The following is a 14965-nucleotide window of genomic DNA, read 5'->3' on the forward strand; positions in this document are numbered from 1 at the left end:
CCACTTGTGGGTTTCCAGCCAAGTATATATCACGCTTGAATTCCATCACGAATAATTTTTTTTCTGTTAATTCTCACCAAAATGCTTTCCTGAGCTTGTAAGCAATATAATGAGCTGTCACTGGAATAATTTTAACAGCTGTCGGACGAGTGGCTTAGAAATGACAGCAGTCTGAAAATGGTTGCCGTTTTTTCATCTCACCCTGTATATACTCGAATCCCATCGACGAGGTCTATTCAATTATTCCATTGCAATAATGGTCACGAACTAGACGTCCTTGCTGGTGTCTTTTTTTATTTCAATATTTCTCTATTTCAATTATATCTCCATTTAAGGGAACCATGAAACTAAATCAAAACCAGTAAAGAAAGTCTTAAAGTCGGACGGGGTCGACTTTATGATACCCTACACCACTTAATTTAGTAGACCTGCGCATAACAATTAGAAGTTTTTATGGGAGAATTCAATCATACACGCTATGATTATAATTATAATTTAAAATTCAAAGGACTAAATATGCCAAAGCATTTGTATCTCTTAAATTCAGACTTGTATTGCCCATTTGGTGCAAAATTAATTTGAAATCAGATAAAGATATATATGGGAAATATATCCAAATCTGAACCGATCTCGATAAAATATGGCAAAGATATTTCTGAGCTGTATTTGATATATTTCCCTGAATATCGTTGTTACGGAGTGCATACTACGGCTGTGGGTAACAAATATGACAAATCGGATGAACAATATATATGGGAGCTATAGCTATATCTGAACCGATCTTCACCAAATTTGACATACTACCTTCTAGACCCGATTCGGTCGTAAGTGCCAAATTCCATCCCATTTGGACAAATATTAGACGTTTGGTGCACAATAAAAGGTAAATCGGACGAAGTTATATATGGGAGCTATATCCAAATCTGAACCGATCCCGATAAAATTTAGCAAGTGTATTTCTGAGCTGCATTTGATATATTTCCCCAAATATTGTTGTTGCAGAGTGCATATTACGGCGGCGGTGGACAAAAATATATATGGGAGCTATAGCTATATCTGAACCGATTTCAATCAAATTTGGCATACATATTTTCAGACCTAATTTGGGTGTATATGCAAAATTCCATACAATTCGGGCTGATATTACACGTTTGGTGCGCAATAAAAGGCAAATCGGACGAAGATATATATGGGAGCTATATCTAAATTTTGACCGATTATTTCCAATTTCAATAGGGTTCGTCCTTGGGCCAAACAAATGATCTGTGCAAAATTTCATCTGGATCGGGCAATAAATGCGGCCTGTACTTTGTTTACAAAAATACATGGACTGACGGACGGACGGACAGACGGACGGACGGACGGACAGACGGACAGACGGACGGACGGACATGCATAAATCGACTCAGAATGTGATTCTATGCAGATCATCAAAAGGAACTATGGGTCTATCTCGTTTCCTTCTGCCTGTTACAAACAAATGCACAAAGACATAATACCCTGACCACCTTGTGGTGTAGGGTATAAATATAAATGTTCAACATAACAAAATTATCCTTTTACATACACTTCCTGATACTCAGCCACAATACAAGACAGTGTACGTTGAACCCATTTTTACGCTGTAACAACGAGCTGTGTGCTACATACACATAGACAAAAATGTTATTGTCATTTGGAATTTTTATGATTTTAATTGCACACAATATAATAAAAGAAGGAGGCAGCCGAAGTGAAATCATAGGAAAGAGTACACTTTTAATGTGTACTTGGGTATAAAACGTAATTAAATGTTAACGTTTAATATAAAAATTAATTTTCGAAACACTGCTAAACAAATTACAATGTAATGCAAAATCACGATAGTACATACACTGTAAACCCATTTTGGATGTTATACAACAATGTGCATTGTTGTTGTAATTCAATTATTTAAACTTATTTATTGCAACATATGTTTGCAATTAGTAGTTTAAACTTAAACGACGAAAAACATCTTCGCAACTGCGTTAACAGCATTAAGTATGTTCTCTCTACAATTACTTCTGGAATGTTTGAATAAGATATATGCCGATTAACCTTTATATATAACTCCCGATATACTCTCTAGTTCTAGCAAAAATTGTTTATGTTGGTTATGTTGGGGCATTTTCAAACAAAATTAGTTTTATAATTTTCTCTTTCGAGTTGAGCTCTTAATGCATTTGTTTGTAACATGGAGAAAGAAGCGAGAGAGACCCATAGTTACTTTTGAGAATCTTAATATAATCACTTTCTGAGTCGATTTATGCATGTCAGTCCGTCCGTCTGTTCATCCGTCAGTCTGTCCATGTATTTTTGTAAAAGAAATGCAGGTCGCATTAATTATCCGATTTAGATGAAATTTTCCAAACAATATTTGTTTGGCCCAAGAACGAACCCTATTGATATTAGTGAGAATTGGTTCAAATTAAGATATAGCTCCCATATATATCTGCAACCGATTTCGGGTTAATTGTACACCAAATGGCCAATATCAGTCCAAATGACTTGCATTTTGGCAAAATCCGACCGTCTTGAAGCATCTACATTAAATTAGGTAATTATCGGTTCAGATATAGCTAAAACTTCTAATATATGTTTCATCCGATTTGGAGTTTAAAGTCCCTCAGATGCGTAGAATGCAATCCACAACAATAGTCTTTGGTATAAGATATCAGACACACCTCAAAAATAAGTGTTTAAAATTTTGTCAAGATCACTTCAGATTTGTATATAGCTCCCATATATATCTCTATCTGATTTCAAGTTTTTTATGCACCAAATGGCTAATACCAGCCCATATGGACTGAATTTTGGCACTTCCGACTGAATTCCGCCTAAAAGCAAGTGTTTTAAATTTTGGTGAAAATCGGTTCAGATGTAGCTATAGGTCCCATTCATATGTGTCATCCGATTTAGTGTTAAAGTTCCTCACATGCGTAATAATCACTCCTTAACAATGATATTTGATTTTTATATAGCATCGATATACATATTCATCCGATTTTTAGGGTTATTGCTCATCATATATGTAATATAAGCCCCAATAGAAGAGATTTTTTCATATTCAACCGAATTTCCCGGTATATTCCGGTCTGGTATATTTATTGGTCCAATAAATATTTTTTAAGATAATCCTTATCGAAGTCGTATAATGTACTATACAGCAATTTTATTTGGTTTTATACCCTAGGTCTCTTTGAACTAAATCCGTTTTAAAACTTGCTATATCTAAAACAAGTTAAAAAGCAGTAAGTTCGGTCGGGCCGAACTTTGAATACCCTTCACCATTTGGAACGAATTTAGAAATTTTTAAAAAATAAAATCCTCAAAAAATTCTGTTAAAATTTAAAAAAAAAAAAAAACGAATATTGCAGTTATATTGGGGTCTATACCACGTGGACCAACATAGGTATTGTGTGTCATAAGTCATTACCATATTCAATTTCGAAACTTGAAATAATAAATGAATAATGTAGCTAAAATCATCAAAATATAGGGAGGTACCGTTATATCGGAGCTGTGCGAAGACCTGGGCCAGAATAGACAATATTCTGTCATAGGCTGTAGCATCCATTACGAACTTAAAAACAGACATCTCAATTTTGGTGGGTATTGCACCTAAACTAGTCAAAATACCAAATATAGGGAGGTACTGGTATATGGGGCCTATACGAAGACCTGGACCTGCATCGACAATTTTCCGTCAAAGACTGTAGTTCCCATTACGAACTCTAAATGAGTAATTTGAAACAATTCCGGTGAATAATGACGCTAAAATCATCAAAATACCGAATATCGGGAGGTACCTTTATATGGGCGCTATATGAAAACGTGGACCTACATGGCCCATTTACGAACCGTATCTGCCTACTGGAAAAATAAACATGTATGCAAAATCTTAGCCTTCTATCTCAGTTCGTTCGAAAGATAGCGTGATTACAACAGACAGACGACCCGACAGACGGACAGACAGACGGTCATGGCTAAATCGTCTTAGAATTTTACGCTGATCAAGAATATATATACTTTGTCGGGTCTAAGATCATTGTTTCGATGAGTTACAAATGGAATGTCAAATGAATATAACCTCCATAGTATTGTGGAGGGTATAAAAATTGAAAACTTCGGTCAACTATATCTGGTAACTCTCGCACATTTTAACCTTTTCTAAAAAATATCACATATCTCATAGAAAGTGTAGGAAGTAACCAATATAGTCCAAATCTGGCACGTCGCCATATTTATGTCATATTTAGATCCGATACGAAATGGACAATGTTGGTCCAATCCTTCGGAGGGTCAACAATTTAAATAATCGTAACAGATATCAGAATATATTTAAATAATAGAACATTGGCTGACGGTATACATCTGCCGGCAAAACCGATTGATGCGTTTTAAATTGCTCTTTGCTGAATTTGGTTTCGTGATTCTCAATTTTATCAACGTACGTAGGGTTTATATGTTATTTAATGTAATCAGAGGGAATTATCGACAGATTTCGTCCTCAACGAAATAAATCAACTTGAACGGTCTTGGGTTACAATATTACATGAATACTCTGACGAACTAACAGGCATGCAAAAATCTAATTCTTAGGCGATTCTATGAAAATCATCAAAATAAGCATGGGGCTAATTCAACCATTCGCCGTATTACCAAAACAAAAAAAAAAAAAAAAAAAAACCATAACGACATAATACCATATACCTACCACATTGTGGCCTTGCAATATATCATTTTTTTTTCCAGAAATACTTTCTTTCGAAATAATGAGTAAACAATGTTCTTAATTAATTGTTTGCTTCGGATTAAATTAAATATAAGTGAAACATTTAATATTCTTTGGAATTATGCATTGGTTATTTTTTATTCACTTCACTTACTAACATTCATTTGAAAAAAACTGAAAAAAATGAACTGGGATCGGAATAGAATGAAATTCAAAATCAAGTTTAACATACTGGTTCTTTTGGTTTGAATATGTACCTAGCTGCAATACATAGGCAACGGTAAGCAGCGGATAGACAGCCGGTTTTTTGCCGTCTTGTGGCATGTTGCAAGACAACCATGTTAACCGTTATATCAGTCTGTGAACTGGTGTTTAATTGAAAATACTTAAAAGATTTATTTATACCATCAGCCAAGTGGGTTTATGGTGCCACAAGCGATGAAATGCAATTATGAATAAAATGGAGAAGAAGAAAATCCGAAAGTATTTAAAAGAGGATTTCAATAATGGTTTTTGTCATAGAAGTTATTTTTAAAATAACTTCTGGGGAGAATATCCCAGACAAAAACAAGGGAACTGATGAGGATTAGTGGCTCTTTCCGAAACCTAGGTATTCCCTGCCTTACCCCCTGGTAAACATTACCATCGTTTTCCACTAATAAACAAACGTTGTTTTTATAAAAACAACAATAAAGGGATAAGCCTGACCATTTTGCAACAACAAAATACTACGGTATCCCGAACAAACAAGCCACACTGTTCTGTTTAAAAAAAAAGATAAGGTAAACTATCATTATTTCTCTGCGCATGAAGTTGTTGGTTGTTGTTGGTTTTATACCAAACTCCACACTGTGTTACAGGATATCATGACTATGTGCATATTTTCATAACCTTGCAAATGAAAACGAGATAGACCTATAGTTACTCTGTTGATCGGTATAAAATCACATTCCTAGTCGATATATCTATGTCCGTTCGTTTGTCCATGTCCGACACCACATTGTGGTACAGGGTATTATGTCTTTGTGCATTTGCTTGTAACAGGCAAAAGTTCCATTTGATGATCTTCATGGAATCACATTATGAATCGATTCATGCAAGTCCGTCCGTCTGTCCATGTATTTTTTTAAATAATGTACAGGTCGTATTTATTACCCGAGCGAAGGTGCACTCCGTGACAACGATATTCGGGGAAATACAGGGTGAGATGAAAAAACTGCAACCAACTTCAGACTGCTGTCATTTCCAAACCACTCGTCCGACAGCTGTTAAAATTATTCCAGTGACAGCTCATTATATTTTTACAACAGAAAAAAAGTTATTCGTGATGGAATACAAGCGTGATAGTGTGATTTATTTATATTCGGCTGGAAAACCACAAGTGGCTATCGTTAGAGCATTTAAATGTGAATAAATCTTTTGTGTCCCGTACCATTGCTCGTTATCGTGATACTGGTAGCGTAGCCCGGCGTCAAGGAAGTGGACAGAAGAAAACAGCAACATCAGCAGAAATGGTTCGAAAAGTAAAGAAGCGACTTGATCGAAACTCGCGTCGCAGTGGTCGAAAAATGACTCGTGAGGTGAACATATCGCAATATTCCATTCGGCAAATATTCAAAAATTAGCTTGGGGTAGACCCATTGAAATTCCAAAAAGTGCAAGAACTTACACCTCAACGGAACAGAAAATTGAATCAAAAGATCTAATGAGTTGCTTCGCTTGGCCGAAAGTGGTGAACTGCCGAATTTGGTTTTCTCCGATGAAAAAAAATTCGTTGTCCAGCAGTATGTTAACAAACAAAATTATCGTGTTTACTTGCCAAAGAGGTCAGCTGAAAATGTGCACCTTCGGTTGGCCAACATAACTCCAGCGCCGGCCATGGTGATGGTGTGGGCCGCCATAACAGCCGATGGTCGCTCTCCGCTCGTATTAATCAGAATAAATGCCGAATATTATCGCGAAAATATTCCGGAGGGTGTATTAAAATATTTGGCATGCAAACATTTTGGCCGCAGACCTTGGACATTCCAACAGGACTCAACACCATCGCACTCAGCACGCGCCACCCAAGAACTGTTACAAAATGAGGTTCCTCGCTTCATTTCCAGCGCACAATGGCTACCAAAATCTGCGGATACCAATCCGATGGACTATTGTGTCTGGAGTATTTTGGAAAGCAAGGTTGGCACTAAAAAATACCACAGTGTCGATCACCTCAAGCAAACGCTTCGACGGGAATGGACCAAAATACCGCAGAGCAACATTCGGGCAGCGTGTGACGGTTTCATTGGTCGTTTGGAGGCCTTAATTCGTGCCAAAGGTGACCAATTCGAGCAAATCATTTTTGTCATTTTGTTTGTTACACCTCCAATATATACACTATATATATTCTGGATGAGCGTAAAATTCTAAAACAATCTTGCGATGTCCGTCAGTCTGTCTGTTATAATCACGCTAGCTTTTCAACGAATTGAGATAGAAGGCTAAAGTTTTGCATACATGAATAGTTTACCAGTAGGCAGGTAAAGTTCGTAAATGGGCCAAGTCGGTCCGACATTAACGACATTATTTACTGGAATTATTTAAAATTTCCATTTGAAGTTGGTAATGGGTACTACTGCCTATGACAACAATTTTTGTATGCAGGTCCAAGTCTTCGAATAGCCCCCATATAACGGTACCTCCCGATTTTCGGTATTTTGATGATTTCAACAACATTATTCACCGGAATCGTTTCAAATTTCTTCCAGTACGAAATTTGAAATGATGCCGGTGAATAATGTTGCTGAAATCATCAAAATATCGAATATCGGGAGGTACCGTTATATGGCGCTATACGAAGAGTTGGACCTTCATATAAACAATTTTTGTCATAGATTATAGTACCCATTACGAACTTCAAATACGAAATTTTAAATAATTCCGGTAAATTATGTCGCTAAAATCACGAAAATACCGAATAACGGGGGTACCGTTATATTGGGGTTATACGATATCGTGGACCTATATAGATAATTCTCTTCTGAGGTATAAAGTACCCACAAGGTACTCCTTGTGTGGATTTTCAGACAATTCCGTTGAAAAATGTGGGTAAAATCATGAAAATACCGAATATCGGGCAGTACCGTTATATGGGGGCTATACGATATCGTGCACCGATATAGCCCATCTTCGAACTTGACCTGCCTGCAGACAAAAGAGGGATCTGTGCAAAATTTTAGCTTCCTATCTTAATTCGTTTAGACTGTAGCGTGATTACAACAGACGGACAAACGGACAGACGGACGGACATGGCTAAATCGTCTTAGAATTTTACGCTGATCAAGAATATATATACCTTGTTGGGTCTAAAATGATTATTTCTATGAGTTACAAACGGAATGACGAACTTAATATACCCTCCATACTATGTATGGTGGAGGGTATAAAAAAACAAGTAACTCCATGAGTTCCACAGATATCAAAATGGAAATTTGATAGAAAGATACGGTGCCGTGTCATAATCCTCACGGACAGAATCTTGATTACAATTATGGGGATAATCCCCATAATAACCAGGTAACCGGGAATTTGACACGAAAATTCGGATACAAAATCCGGGTTTTATCCGGCTCATCAAAGCTGAGATGTAAAACAAGTTAAAAAGAAGTAAGTTCGGCCGGGCCGAGCTTTGAACACCCTCCATCATTTGGAACGAATTTGGAAATTTTCAAAAAAAAAAAAAAAAAAATAAATAAATAAATAAATAAATAAATATCCGTTATTTTGTGGTCTATACGACGTGAACCTACATAGGCTTTGTTTGTCATAAGCCATTACCATATTCAAATTCGAAGCTTGAAATAAACGTTAAATAATGTAGCTAAAATTATCAAAATACCGCATATAGGGAGGTACTGTTATATCGGAGCTATACGAAGACCTAACAAGACAATTTTCTGTCACAGGCTGTAGCATCCATTACGAACCTCAAATACGCCATTTCAAACAATTCGGTGAGTACTGACCTAAAATCGTAAAAAAATACCGAATATAGGGAGGTACTGATCTATGCGGTCTATACGAAGACCTGCACCTGCATAGACAATTTTCTGTCACAGACTGTAGTTTCCATTACGAACTCTAAGGACTTAATTTGAAACTACTCCGGTGAATAATCACGCTAAAATCATCAAAATACCGAATATTGGGAGGTACCGTTATATGGGGGCTATACGAAGACGTGGACCTGCACAAATAATTTTCTGTCTTAGGCTGTAGTATCTATTTCGAAGTCCAAATACCAAATTTGAAACAATTCCAGTGAATAATGTCGCTAAAATCATCAAAATACTGAATATCGGAAGGTACATTTATATGGGGACTATATGAAAATGTGGACCTACATGGCCCATTTATGAACTTAACCTGCCTACTGGCAAAATAAACATGTGTGCAAATGTTAGCCTTCTATCTCAATTCTTTTGGAAGATAGCGTGATTACAACAGACGGACATCGCTAAAATTTTACGCTGATGAAAAAGTTAATATACCCTCCATAGTATGGTGGAGGGTGTAAAAATGTATGTATCTAACTTTTTTTAGCTTTTTTCAAGTAGTGCCCTTCGGCCGGAGTTTCAGATTTTCGAAGTTAAGAGGGAATACATTTTATAATTTTGTTATAAAACTATATTGTCCTTCTAACATGAACTTAATTTTGTGGAATAACGCCAACAATCCATTCAAGTTTTTTTTTTGTTTTTTCCCACCAAATTTCAAATATTTCGAAGAAAATATTTTTCCTACCATCTTTGATCTTTAACTACCTTACAGGCTATGCCAGTTAAGCTAGCTTAATGGCCCGTATAAGGCATGACAATAATCGATTGAGTCATATATTATTGGGAAAAATATTTGTTTTAGTTGATGCAACTGTTTTTCCGGAAACATAATTAATTCTAGTAAATAGCCATGAAAAATAATTGTTATTCATTTGTAGTTGCTTTACACGGTTAACAAAAACATCAATTAATAATTTGTATAATTCATATGTTTATTAATATCATTTGCCTTTTATTTACATTATTATTAAGAAATTGATGAATTTACTATAAATTTGGCCTGGAATAAGTCGATAAGCAAATTAATGTCTCCTCAAATGTTGTTAATCACAAAACACACAAAAGTTGTCTAATAAGCAAATATCATTGCTCATCAGATACTGAAAGGGAGAATTAATGTACTTTGCAATAAGGACTTTATAATAAATGGATTCAATATTTTGAAAATGCTTTAATATGCCCTACAAATTACATCAAAATTGCTAAAGATTTAAATATTTTTCAAAATCATTGCATTATCGTTACAACATTCCCCAATAAATAATATACATTTTTTATACCCTCCACCATACATAGTATGGAGGGTATATTAAGTTCGTCATTCCGTTTGTAACTCATCGAAATAATCATTTTAGACCCAACAAAGTATATATATTCTTGATCAGCGTAAAATTCCGTCCGTCTGTCAGTCTGTTGTAATCACGCTACAGCCTAAACGAATTAAGATAGGAAGCTAAAATTTTGCACAGATCTCTCTTTTGTCTGCAGGCAGATCAAGTTCGAAGATGGGCTATATCGGTCCACGATATCGTATAGCCCCCATATGACGGAACCTCCGATATTCCGTATTTTGATGATGTTAGCCACATTTTTTAATGGAATTGTCTGAAAATCCACACAAGTAGTTCCTTGTGGGTACTTTATACCTCGACAGAGAATTGTCCATACAGGTCCACGATATCGTATAGCCCCCATATAACGGAACCTCCGATATTCCGTATTTTGATGATGTTAGCCACATTTTTTTAATGGAATTGTCTGAAAATCCACACAAGTAGTTCCTTGTGGGTACTTTATACCTCGACAGAGAATTGTCCATACAGGTCCACGATATCGTATAGCCCCCATGTAACGGTACCCCCACGGTATTCGGTATTTTGATGATTTTTGCCACATTTTTTAACGGAATTGTCTGAAAATCCACACAAGGAGTTCCTTGTGGGTACTTTATACCTCGGTAGAGAATTATCTATATAGGTCCACAATATCGTACATCCCCCATAAAACGGTACCCCCGATATTCGGTATTTTGATGATTTTACCCACATTTTTTAACGGAATTGTCTGAAAATCCACACAAGGAGTTCCTTGTGGGTACTTTATACCTCGGTAGAGAATTATCTATATAGGTCCACAATATCGTATAGCCCCCATATAACGGTACCCCCGATATTCGGTATTTTGATGATTTTACCCATATTTTTCAACGGAATTGTCTGAAAATCCACACAAGGAGTTCCTTGTGGGTACTTTATACCTCGGCAAAGAAATGTCCATACAGGTCCACGATATCGTATAGCCCCCATGTAACGGTACCCCCACGGTATTCGGTATTTTGATGATTTTGCCACATTTTTCAATGGAATTGTCTGAAAATCCACATAAGGAGTTCCTTGTGGGTATTTATACCTCGGCAGATAATTGTCCATACAGGTCCACGATATCGTATAGCCCCCATGCAACGGTACCCCCGATATTTGCTATTTTGATGATTTTACCCACATTTTTCAACGGAATTGTCTGAAAATCCACATAAGGAGTTCCTTGTGGGTATTTACACCTCGGCAGATAATTGTCCATACAGGTCCACGATATCGTATAGCCCCCATGTAACGGTACCCCCACGGTATTCGGTATTTTGATGATTTTTGCCACATTTTTCAATGGAATTGTCTGAAATTCCACAAAAGGAGTCCCATGTGTGCATTTTACTTCCTCAAAAAGAATTGTCTATATAGGTCCATGATATCGTATATCCCCCATATAACGGTACCCCCCGATATTCGGTATTTTGATGATTTTACCCACATTTGTCAACGGAATTGTCTGAAAATCCACATAAGGAGTTCCTTGTGGGTACTTTATACCTCGGCAGAGAATTATCTATATGGGTCCACAATATCGTATAGCCCCCATATAACGGTACCCCCGATATTCGGTATTTTGATGATATTAGCCACATTTGTCAATGGAATGGTCACAAGGGGTTCTTTGTACACAAGGGGTTCTTTGTGAGCACTTTACCCCCCGACAGAGAATTCTCTATATAGGTTAACGATAACGTATAGCTCCCATATAACGGTACTCCCCTATATTCGGTATTTTGATGATTTTAGCCACTTTTTCCAATGGAATTATCTGAAAATCCACACAAGGAGTTCCTTGTGATTACTTTACACCTAGACATAGATTTGTCTTAATAGGTCCACAATATAATATATACCCCCATATATCGGCACCTTCCTATATTAGATATTGTAAAGATTTAAAAAAAAAAAAAAATTAATTGATTTTATTTTTTTGAAAATTTTCTAATTCGTTCCAAATGGTGGAGGGAATTTAAAGTTCGGCCCGGCCGAACTTACTGCTTTTTTACTTGTTTAATCATCATATATTGCTGCAATCAATATTTATATCATACATTTTTTCACACTTAAGTAGCAACATGAATGAATAATAACACAAACAAACTCTTCTTACTCTTAACTCTGGTTGAAAAAAGGTCTAAAGTCAGGCGGGCCGACTTTTTGATACCCTACACCACTTTGCCTATTTAGTAGAGCTACACGTTACAAACAAACCTTAATATATTGATAGTACTATTTATGAACCTTTTTTGAATGCTTTAAAGCTGTTGAAATTTGGAATCAGAAATAATTAGTATTTGGGTGGTATATCCAACTCTGAATCGAATTTGCACCTCTAGATCCAAATAAAATTGTCATAGAGTGTATACTATGACTTCGAGAAGGATTATATTAAACAAGTAAGCAAAGGCTATAGTCGAGCGGGGCCGACTATGTGATACCCCATAACACTACAATGTTTTGGAAGCCCCCTTATGTCCAAATCCATTTTGGAAGATTTCGTATTGGAAATAATGTCATTGAGCTCTGCCCGATTGTTTTTGACAGTGGGCATTTGCCCAATATTTGCGCACTTGGTCGTGGTGTTAGGTATCAAAACAAATGCACACGAAAGTTGTGGTCTATTTCACACCTAAATATAATCCAATGGTCGTCCAAAACAAGTTAAAAAGTATAAATCGGTTCTGCCGACAGATGCATACCCTCAGCCAATGTACAATTATTTAAATATATTTTGGCTTCTGTAATGATTATTCGAATTGTTGACCCTATATGGAGTAGGTTCCGAAGGAATGGGCCAATATTGTACATTTCGTATCGCATCTAAAATTGTAAACCTTTCTGGGTGAGGTACCAGAAGGGGTTCGAAAATATATATCATCTTCATAACAAAAAAGTTGGTATGTGTGAAATGTGAAGAGAGTTGGAGGTACCAGAAGAAATGGTAATATTGAGATGTGCAAAGTCTGAATGGAATCACGGCAAAATGTCAGTAGAAATAATGGGATGTGTAAAATATAAAGAGAACCTAATGCTTATTTCGGATTTTAAAAACGTTTTGGTTATTCAAAACTTTGACCTTTTGTGGGGGAGGTACAAGAAGGAAAGGTCCGATCTCTACCGCCTTTATTACGTATCCTTTGTTGATTGACATATTCAGATGTGCCATAACTAAATGAAGGCGGAAGTTAATTTCGCGTTTTATAAGCTTCATGGATATTCAAAATTTTGACCCTTTGTGGGGGAGGTACCAGAAAGAGTGGATTAATAAAAATATTGGGGTGCGTGAAATTTGAAGACAATCGGACTCACATCACATTTTATAAGAGTTTAATTATTCAACATTTTGACCCTTTGGAGGGGGGGGGGGGGGTGCGGTGTTAGATACTTGATATAGTGGACCTATATTGTATACTTTCACACCTGACCTTATACTGATGCAAATATTTGGATTTGTAAAGTTGGAGCAAAATCGGATTATCGTTTTTCTTTCGGTGCAGAAAATATTGGTCCAAAGAGACCTTATTTCTTTATTTCGACTAGACACGTTTTGACCGTATTAAATGATGTATACCCTCTCCAGCCATATGGCTGAGGGTATAATGATAGACTTCTTCTCTGTCCTTGACTCTCTACTCATGCAAAATTCGGTGTCAATTGGTCTTCCATTGTTACCCGCAGAGCGACTGCAAAATGATTAAAATTTTAATTTTTTGGTCCATTGGAACACCTAAATGTACAACTTAAAAAGCAATAGGCTTTAATTCGGACCATAACCCTGCAAAATTTCGTGAGGATCGGAAATAATTGCGTCCTGTATATAATACCCTCAACACATAGTGTTGCGGGGTGTAGGAAACTTGAGGAAACGAAAGAAGAAGGTTATTTGGAAGGTTAATATTGGGGACCCTATTGGCGGTAAATTTGGGATAAAGAGGTGATTTTGGAAAAGTATAAAGTAGTACTAAATTTGGTATTGGGTAAAGGATCGGAAATAATTGCGACCTGTTTATAATACCCTCAATACATAGTGTTGCGGGGTGTAGGAAACTTGAGGAAACGAAAAAAGAAAGTTATTTGAAAGGTTAATATTGGGGTCCCTATTGGAGGTAGGTTTGGGATAAAGAGATGGTTTTGGAAAAGTATAAAGTAGTACTAAATTTAGTATTGGGTAAAGGAATAGAGATCAAATTCTGAAATTCTATATATAGATTACTAATGGTACCTATGTATGAAATTTGATGGTGTTTGGAAATTCGTTCTATACTTGTACGAAGGGTCCTAAATGGTATCAAATTTGGTATCGTATGAAAGAAAAGGACTGCAATCCTCAAATTTGATGTAAATGTCCCTGTTGGTATCTAGAATTGAGATACGGAGGTGGTTCCGGAAATGTGTACTATAATTGTACGAAAAGTACTAAATAGTACTAAATTTAGTATTGGTTGAAAGGATAGAGCTGAAATATTGAAACTTGAGATGGATGTTACTGTTGGTTCTGTTGTGAAGATATCAAGGTGGTTTTGGAAATGCATCTAATATTTTTACGAAAATTACTAAATGGTACGAATTTTCGATCACTGTTGGTGTCTAGGATAGAGAGATGTAAATTGTTTGGGATATGAGTACTAAATATTTTTAAATTTGGTATTGGGTGAATAAGCAGATCTGAAATTCTGAAACTGTATATAGAGGTCGGTGTTGGTTTCTTGGATGTGGGTACATTGTGAAATGGTTTTACT

The sequence above is a fragment of the Musca domestica genome, unplaced genomic scaffold (assembly GCF_030504385.1).
Source record: "Musca domestica strain aabys unplaced genomic scaffold, Musca_domestica.polishedcontigs.V.1.1 66, whole genome shotgun sequence".
NCBI lineage: Eukaryota > Metazoa > Arthropoda > Insecta > Diptera > Muscidae > Musca > Musca domestica.